General features: G+C 45.7%; 1 pseudogene; it reads left to right on the forward strand.

The window, feature by feature from the left end:
* The first annotated feature begins 938 nt into the window (after positions 1 to 938).
* On the forward strand, positions 939 to 4,509 carry LOC120374707 (annotated as a pseudogene).
* Positions 4,510 to 9,257: the final 4,748 nt, after the last annotated feature.

A 9,257-nucleotide genomic window follows, 5' to 3' on the forward strand; every position in this document is an offset into this window, starting at 1 on the left:
AAATGCTCAGAGAGCATTCGGCTATGCAAACTTGTATTGTTACACATCTCACTGCTAAGAATCCAATGTGAATATGGACAGCAAACGTATGTGACTGTTATTCTTGAAAGTACAAAGCAACATTCCAAATACTCCCAGTTGGATGAGAATAAAAGAACTGTGGCTTGAGCAAGAATAAAAGCTTGAATTACAAATGAACCTTCATTTTCTAGCCATTAAAGCAAACATAAAATATCTTTAATTGTCTGAAGTTTTATTTATGTATTTATTTTTATAAAAAGCAACTATTTAGGAGGGGTTGAAGTCTTATTTGGTACTTGACCTAGTTAGAAATATAAAACTGCCTATAGTTTCAGAGAAGACAGCTTTAGAAAGATTTTTCTGCCTTTTCCATGAACACTGGATATGTCTATTCAACAGGAGTAGTGTCAGGAGACCTATTATATATCTTCTGCAGATTTATTCAGGTATCTATGATAAAAGCTGGTTTTGAATTTACTAAAGGTTACAACTGCACTTGGAGCTGGGGGTGTATTGCATTTTGAGGGCTAGAGGTCTCACCAACCTAGAGGTCTCACCGCACTAGAGGTCTCACCAACCTAGTATGCCGAAAATGGAGCGTGGTCTCAGCAGCGCAACCAGAAGGATGGGTTAGCCACCTCAAGTATGGGCCCAGGGTCTTGGATGGAATTACTGGGAGACTAACCCACCCCAGTACTCATGCTGCCGCAGCTATACTCCATTTTTCGCATGCTAGCTCTGTTGTGTATTTGGTTGTCATGGGTTTTGTTACTATGGCAACTGAGTTAGACTATTAAGGGATAGCTCAGCTCTGTCTCTGTAAATAAAATGGAGGTTTTGGTTAGCTGTCTTCTCTCTGGCCTCAAGTGATTGCTTCCTACACCGGCTGCCCCAAGGATACAACACTGGCGACGACGATGGGATCCTGGCGCTGCTCCAGTAACAGAAGGAAGTAGAAGTCAAGGTAAAGACCAAACAAAGAAAAAAAGCTGCTTGTTGCACTGACTGTGAAAGTGAAACTAAAAATCATGGCTACTCTGACCAGGCCCCTGGAGCCTTTTGATGAGAATACAGAGCAGTGGCATGTGTATACTGAGCGTTTTGAGCTTTTTGGTATTGCAAATGACATTACAGAAGCGAAGAAGGTGCCAATATTCTTAACTGTTGTAGGGGCTAAAACCTACTCTCTGCTACGCAGCTTACTACACCCTGTTAAGCCTGAGACTAAATCTTACAGTGACATTGTGGAAATCCTGGGGTCTCATTTCTCCCCAAAACCACTGGTAATTGCTGAAAGATATAGGTTCCACAAAAGAGACCAAAAGGAAGATGAAACAGTTGTACAATTTGTAGCCATTTTAAAAAAGCTAACAGAACACTGTGAATTTAAAGAGATGTTAAATGATGCCCTGCGTGACAGGTTAGTGTGTGGCCTCTGCAGTGAAGCTATACGGAAGCGCCTACTGACAGAGGCTCAGCTTACATTACAGAAGGCTGTTGATATTGCTGTCTCCATGGAACTGGCTACAAGGGAGGCACAATACATCGGTGCATCCCCTAGGGTGCAAAAAGTGTCATAAGAACTGACCCACAAAACGGTGCAGAGTCAAGAATGTTACCACTGTGGTAAGCTGGGTCACCAGGCATCAGAATGCTGGTGTAAGGACCTGGTGTGTCGACACTGTGGCAAAAAGGGACACATTGAGTATGCCTGTAAACAAAAGAAAAAGAGGCCCGTGGTCTGGCCGACAAAAAGAGGAACCTTGCATACCCTAGAGCAGACCCAGGATGATCAAGGTGACACCTCCTCACAAGAGGAAGTGCCACTGCATGTTTTGTCTTTGGCAGCGGGCTCACATGAATACTGGGTAACCCCCTTATTGGAGGGCAAACCTATACGCATGGAACTAGACACCAGTGCAGCTGTCTCGCTGGTTCCGGAGACTGTGTATAAGGAAAAGCTACAGCATCTTCCGCTTAAGGCAACAAAAACTGTTCTGAAGACGTATACAGGTGAAGCTGTGCCCATGTTGGGCACTATTGATGTTAAGGTGGAGCTCAATGGACAGGCGGCTAAATTGCCACTGTTTGTGGTGAGAGGTGACTACCCAGCCTTAATGGGTAGGTCTTGGCTTGGGAAGATTCAGCTGAACTGGGCAGAAGTGCACCGGATGACTAAAGAAGAAGCCAGTCTAACCCCTATACTAAGGAAACATGCTGCTGTTTTTGGAGATGATTTGGGAAGTATGAAGGGAATCACTGTGACATTGAACATTAAACCTGGCAGTCCACCAAAATATCTGAAAGCCTGAACTGTGCCATATGCCATCAGGCCAAAAGTTGAAGCAGACCTGGAGTGCCTGGTCACCAATGGAGTCCTAATACCAGTTACCCATAGCTCATGGGCCACTCCTATCGTTCCAATAGTGAAGAAAGATGGCTCTCTCCGGATTTGCGGTGATTTTAAAGTCACTGTCAACCCAGTGTTGTGTGCAGAGCAATACCCGCTTCCCGCATCGATGACCTCTTCGCAGGCCTGGCTGGGGGACAAAAGTTCAGTAAGATTGATCTGAGTCAAGCATATTTACAGATGCACGTCGATGAAAAGTCCCAAGAGCTGTTGACTATTGTGACTCATAAGGGGCTTTATCGATACTGTCGCCTACCCTTCGGAATCACATCGGCTCCCGCCCTGTTCCAGAGGGCTATGGACCAGATCTTGTGTGGCTTGTCAGGAGTTCAGTGCTATCTGGATGATATCCTGGTCACTGGAAGAAATGAAGAGGATCACTTAAAGAATTTAGAGGCTACCCTACAAAGACTGGAAGAGTATGGCCTATGAGTTCACAAAGACAAGTGTGAATTCTTCAAGCCCTCTGTTGAATATTTGGGACACATCATCGATTCTGCAGGTCTTCATAAGGCCCCTGCAAAAGTTAAAGCTATTGTGGAGGCTCCCCCACCTCGAAATGTAAGCCAGCTACGCTCATTTCTAGGACTACTGAACTATTATGGAAAGTTCATCTCACAGTTAGCCACACTGCTAAAACCACTTCATGAGCTCCTTGGGCAGAACAAGGCCTGGAAGTGGACTGAAGCCTGTGATGTTGCATTTAACAAAGCTAAGGATGCATTGTTAAATTCTGAAGTTCTAACGCACTTTGATCCATCCTTACCCCTGCAATTGGCCTGCGATGCTTCCCCTTATGGAGTGGGAGCGGTCGTGTCACACATTATGCCTTCGGGAGAAGAAAGACCTATTGCTTTTGCTTCACGCACTCTAAGCAAAGCAGAAACTAACTACACCCAAATCGAACGTGAGGCATTAGGAATTGTTTTTGGAATTAGGAAGTTTCATCAGTACCTGTTTGGGCGAAAGTTTACTCTTCTTACAGACCATCGACCTCTGACATCAATTTTTGGACCCTACACAGGCATTCCCCCATTAGCTGCTAGTCGTATGCAACGTTAGGCATTGATACTTTCTGCACACACATATGAAATCAAATATCGGAAATCCACTCTGCACGGCAATGCAGATGGCCTCTCAAGGTTGCCTTTACCGGTCAAACATCAAGATAGTGCCCAAAAGGAAATCTTCTACTTTGAACAGGTAGAGAATACACCCATCACTGCTGCTCAGATAAAGAAGGCAACCCGCGTTGACCCAGTATTATCTCAAGTTATGGACCTGGTGATGCATGGAAAATCTCGACAAACCTCTCCGGTCTCACCCGACCTTGTTCCCTACATGTCCAGGCGGACGGAGTTATCGGTCCAATCTGGTTGTTTGTTGTGGGGGAGGCGTGTCATTATTCCACCACCCCTGAGATCACAGATGTTAGAACAGCTACATTCCGGTTGCACTGTGGAATAGTGCGCATGAAGGAAATTGCACGAAGCTATTTTTGGTGGCCTAGATTGGACAGTGCTATTGAAGAGAAGGCAAAAGCTTGTATGTCATGTCAGGGTGTAAGAAAATCACCCCAGTGGGCACCCCTACACCCATGGGACTGGCCTGAAAACCCGTGGCAACGTATTCACGTTGACTTTGCTGGCCCCCTTGAAGGAAGCATGTTCTTGGTGGCAGCAGATGCCCATTCTAAATGGCCAGAAGTCTCTATAATGCAGTCCAATACTGCAGAGAGTACTATCCAAAAACTACGAGGACTCTTTAGTCGTTTTGGTCTGCCAGAACAACTTGTGAGCGACAACGGACCGCAGTTCGTCTCTCAGGAGTTTCAAAATTTTATGAAGGCAAATGGGATACACCACATCACGTCAGCACCATATCATCCGTCCACCAACGGATTAGCTGAAAGATTTGTGCAGACAATGAAAAACGCTTTGAAATCAGCAAAGGGACAACACTCCATTCAAAAGCGTCTGGATACCTTCTTACTTTCCTATAGAAACACACCTCATGCTACGACCCAGGCTTCCCCAGCCTTTCTAATGATGGGACGACAGCTGCGCACTTGCTTTGATCTGCTGAAACCTTCTGAACCCAGACAAACTGTGCAACGTCAGCAGCAATATCAAGTCATCAGACGGGCACCCAGAGCAAAAGACCGAACCTTTAGCCCAGGGCAGCCAGTTTTGGCTCGGAATTATACTTCCAGAGCTAAATGGGTCCCGGCCACAGTCATCACTCAAACAGGACCTGTTTCCTATACAGTCCGGACTGCAGAGAATCTTACCTGGTGGCGACATGTAGATCAGCTGTTGCAGGTCATGCCAGTCTTCAGGACCCATCTGCAGTTGAGGGGTCTGACTTCACCCCTCCTGGTGAGACACCAAATCATGAGTCACCTGTTCCTGACTGTTCTCCTCCATTACTGCCGGCAGCTGAGATACCCCTTTGCCCAGCACGAGCTGATACCACCTCCTCACCTATTCGTGCTGCGGACCCTGATCCCCTAGTACTTTCGGGTGCAACAACACCAGAAGTTCGCCGTAATCCACCTAGAGACAGAAGGCCTCCTCATCGGCTGGATCTTTAGTTAGGGCGAACCCACGGTTAAGGGGCAAAATAATCCCCAGGGTTTAGCCGGGAATGGAGGCAGTCTACCCTCCTTCTCTAGTTTAGTGTGTGTTTTATTTAGGGGATGTTCTTATTAGGGGGGGAGGAATATGTTGTGTATTTGGTTGTCATGGGTTTTGTTACTATGGCAACTGAGTTAGACTATTAAGGGATAGCTCAGCTGGTTTCAACCGGCTGAGTGAGCTCTCTGTCTCTGTAAATAAAATGGAGGTTTTGGTTAGCTGTCTGCTCTCTGGCCTCAAGTGATTGCTTCCTACACCGGCTGCCCCAAGGATACAACAAGCTCAACGAGAACTAGCAAGAATATGCCTCCTCAAGCTGGGAATCGCACCTCCATTTCCGAGTGTAGACATACCCGAAGAGTAAGGTCTGATGTATGAATTAGCTGTTAGATGGTAGAGAAGTATAAGAAAAATAATACTGAGAACATTAGAGAGATTCATACCTTGAGTAGCCCCACTGGGATTACTTGAGGAGAAAGGTATTTCAATGAGAATAATAGTATCTGGAGCTGGCCAAGACAGACAGTCAATATCATTTCAGTAAAACTTGTGCATGTTCTTTGTCCATTTTTGTTCCTGAATATTGACATCAGTATTGCCTCCATTGTTCAAACTGTGTGCGCTCTCCTTTAGCCAGATTTAAAATACTCTATTTAACTTTCAGAATATCACATTGCAGCACTATGATTATCACACGGTTGGCCAGAGTCTGATATTCCTCCCTGTTGTGGAATTGTACCTTACTCCATGAAAGCTCCCATAATGTAACTGTGACAATAAATATAAACATCAGCATTCACACACGTAGGATCTTAAGTACATGGTCTAGATGAAGGACTTGTAAAAATCCATATTCCCAAAGCAAAACATCTTACTTATCAGAACAAAAGTTAGCTTACACCAAGATAAGTCAATTGATTTATAAGTGTTAGCTCTCCCATTTCCATTCTTCAGTGGGGCAAAGAGGAAACAATTAGGCAAACCATGAAAGAGAAGAGGATGAAACTTTCAGGCAAAGTCACCCTAGAAGCTTAGCTTGAATTTTACTAAGGATGCACACTGGCCTCCTTGAACACTCTGGCTCAGTTCCTCTTCTGCACTGAGACATACTGAGTGCAGAGGAGTGGAGGGGTACTAGGAAGCAAGTTAAACCTCCCTCATTCTTATGGTGCAACTGTGGTGACTTCAGCCTTCAGCATAAATTAGAACAGATTAGGGGCTGCTCTAATTTACAACAACGGCATGTGGTCTCAGAGATCATATGACAATTGTGCATTGGTGAACTCCAATGTACTCTGCGTTATCTCCTCTCTATGCCCTCTCCCACCCTTTATGCTACCATGTGGGAGGCAGTTAGTAAAGGAGCCAGCTATGCCACTTTATGTCAGTTGAAAACTCCCCTGAAGTAGGATAATTCTCAGATATCAGTTAGGACCAGAGTCTGACACTTTGCATTGCCTAAGCAGTACAACTTGGCACAAAAAAAGGAAGAGAATCTGGGTCCCTGGACAGATGCTCCCTGTCTTTCTTTGTCAGATTATTTGAAGCACATTTGATTGTGATTGAATCTGTAGACCACAACAAAATCAGAGCAGTAGCAGTCACACGGAGAAAAACCCAACCAATTAACTGATGTGATGTGGAGAGATTAGGGCAGTACGGGCAGCACAAAATGAGGGAAGGACTGAGTAATAAGAGGAAATTTAACAAGATACATACACAATGTGGGGACATAACCAAGCAGAGGCACCCATCCTATTAAGTGAATTAATCCCTTTTGTCTCCTTAATACCACCTATTTTTCCATATAACCTAGCACTGTAGTTATGTTTGGGTGGGACATCTGAGCCATGTTAAGATACACCACTCCACACAAGTATACAAACTGACTTTTATACCATAGATTCACAAGACCAGAAGGGACCATTGTGATCATCTAGTCCAGGGGTCGGCAACCTTTCAGAAGTGTTGTGCCAAGTCTTCACTTATTCACTTTAGCTTAATGTTTCCGGTGCCGGTAATACATTTTAACCATTTTTAGAAGGTCTCTCTCTATAAGTCTATATTATATAACTAAACTATTGTTGTAGGTAAAGCAAACAAGGTTTTCAAAATGTTTAAGAAGCTTCATTTAAAATTAAATTAAAATGCTGATCTTATGTCGCCGGCCCACTCAGCCTGCTGCTGGCCTGGGATTCCATTTGCCTAGTTTGGCAGCGGGCTGAGCGGGGCCTGCGGGACCCCAGCTGGTAAGGGGCCAGCAGCTGAGACCCCAGACCAGCAGCGAGCTGAGCGGGGCTGGCGTCTGGGACCCCAGATCGGGGGTGCAGGTGGGAATGTGGGGGTGGTGGTGGTGCAGGAGCTCCCGTTTGGTGCTCAGGGTGGGGTGGGGATGTGGAGGGTGCAAGAGTCAGGGCATGGGGTGTGGTGGGCTGGGTATGTGTGGGGGGTGCAGGAGTCAGAACGGGGTCTGAAGGTGTGTGAGAGGATGCAGGAGTCAGGGTGTGGGATGGGTGTGTATGTGTGGGGGGTGTAGAAGTCAGGGCTGGGGTTGTGGGGAGGTACAGAGGTCAGGGCAGAGGGCTGGGTGTGTGTGTGTGGGTTTCAGGGGTCAGGGCAGAGGGCTGGAGTGCTTGGCTCTTGGGGGTGCTCTCAGCACCCTGCCATGAGCGGCTCACGGCAGGGGGCTGGAGGGGATATGCCCCAATTCCCCCCCCCCCTTTCCCCAGGGTCCAGTCTGTCTCCACCTCTTCTCTGCCTCCTCCCCGGAGCAGCGAGCAGGCTGCAGCTTTGCTCTCCCTCACAAGGGCGATCACCAGATCTGCACAGGAAAGGAGAGGAGGAGGAGGGGCAGGAAAGCACTACCCTGGGGGAAGAAGCGGGGGAGAGGGGAGCTTGGCTGCTGGCAGGACCAAGTTTCTGTCTTCTGCCCCTGCAGGAGAGAGCAGTGGGCGGAGGAGCTGAGTGGGGCCGGGACTGTGGCAGGCAGCAGCGTGGCATTAAAAATCGGCTCACATGTCATCTTTGGCATGCGTGTCGCAGGTTGCCAACCCCTGATCTAGTCTGACCTCCTGCACATTGCAGGCCACAGAACCTTGCCCACTCACTCCAGTAATAGACCCCTGACCTCTGGCTGAATTACTGAAGTCCTCAAATCCTGATTTAAAGACTTCAAGTTACAGAGAATCCACCATTTACACTAGTTTGAACCTGCAAGTGACCCGTGCTCCACGGTGCAGAGGAAGGCAAAAGCCCCCCATGCCTATCATGCTAACCAATATTGTCTCATTTCCTTGTATTTCCCTGTCTCTCTGTCTCCATCTGTTCTCTCTTGACTTATACTTAGATTGTAAACTCCTTGGGCAGGGTTCATCTTTTTGTTCTATGTTTATACCTAGCACAATCGTGTTCTGGTCTGTAACTAGGGGTCCTGGTAATAAAATAATAATAATAATAATAATTAATAAATAAATCATGGCTGTATTCAAGATATTTTAAGTGTTCATCTACTTAATTACACATAGAAAAAACAGAACAAAATTGGTTCTTTTTAGTCATATACAAAAGGACTAAGCCTATTTTAACTCTGTCACCTTAATAGTACCATACATTTTTAAAACTTAAAAAGGAAAAATAGCTGAAAATAATGAACAGCTGAAAGCTATTTTTCCGTAGTTATTTCCTCTTCATGTCTCAGAAAAACACAAAGGGAGTCTCTGATCCCAGTTACTCCAAAGAAGTGCTAAATTAAGCTTTATCTGCATTTTCCCCAAGCCTGTCTCTGGGCAATGAGAAAACACCTGTAAAGCCAAGTGTTTTGCAACTGTTCTTTCTTTGTCTCTTTGAGTGAATATTATAGCCAGAAATGTAAATTATGTCTGATACTACACAACCTTTTGTTTTCAGAGCAGCTCAAAATCTAGACTATTGCTGTCTTTTGCCCAAGCTCATTATCAGTTATAAACACCCTCTAATAAATTGAAGCCTCAAAGAGCAAGCTCTGCCACTAAGCAACAACCTTCAAGTGGCACAGTGACATTTAAAGGCATTTAAAGTCAATGGGGCTAACTGAGTAAGTGCTCAACAGCATGAACAACAGCTGAACAATCTAGCCCCTAGCAAGGTAATACTCAACAGGTAAAGCTCATGCTTGAATTTCATCCAATGGGTGTAACAGAGGCAGAATCAGG

The sequence above is a fragment of the Mauremys reevesii genome, linkage group 1 (assembly GCF_016161935.1).
Source record: "Mauremys reevesii isolate NIE-2019 linkage group 1, ASM1616193v1, whole genome shotgun sequence".
In the NCBI taxonomy this organism is placed as follows: domain Eukaryota; kingdom Metazoa; phylum Chordata; order Testudines; family Geoemydidae; genus Mauremys; species Mauremys reevesii.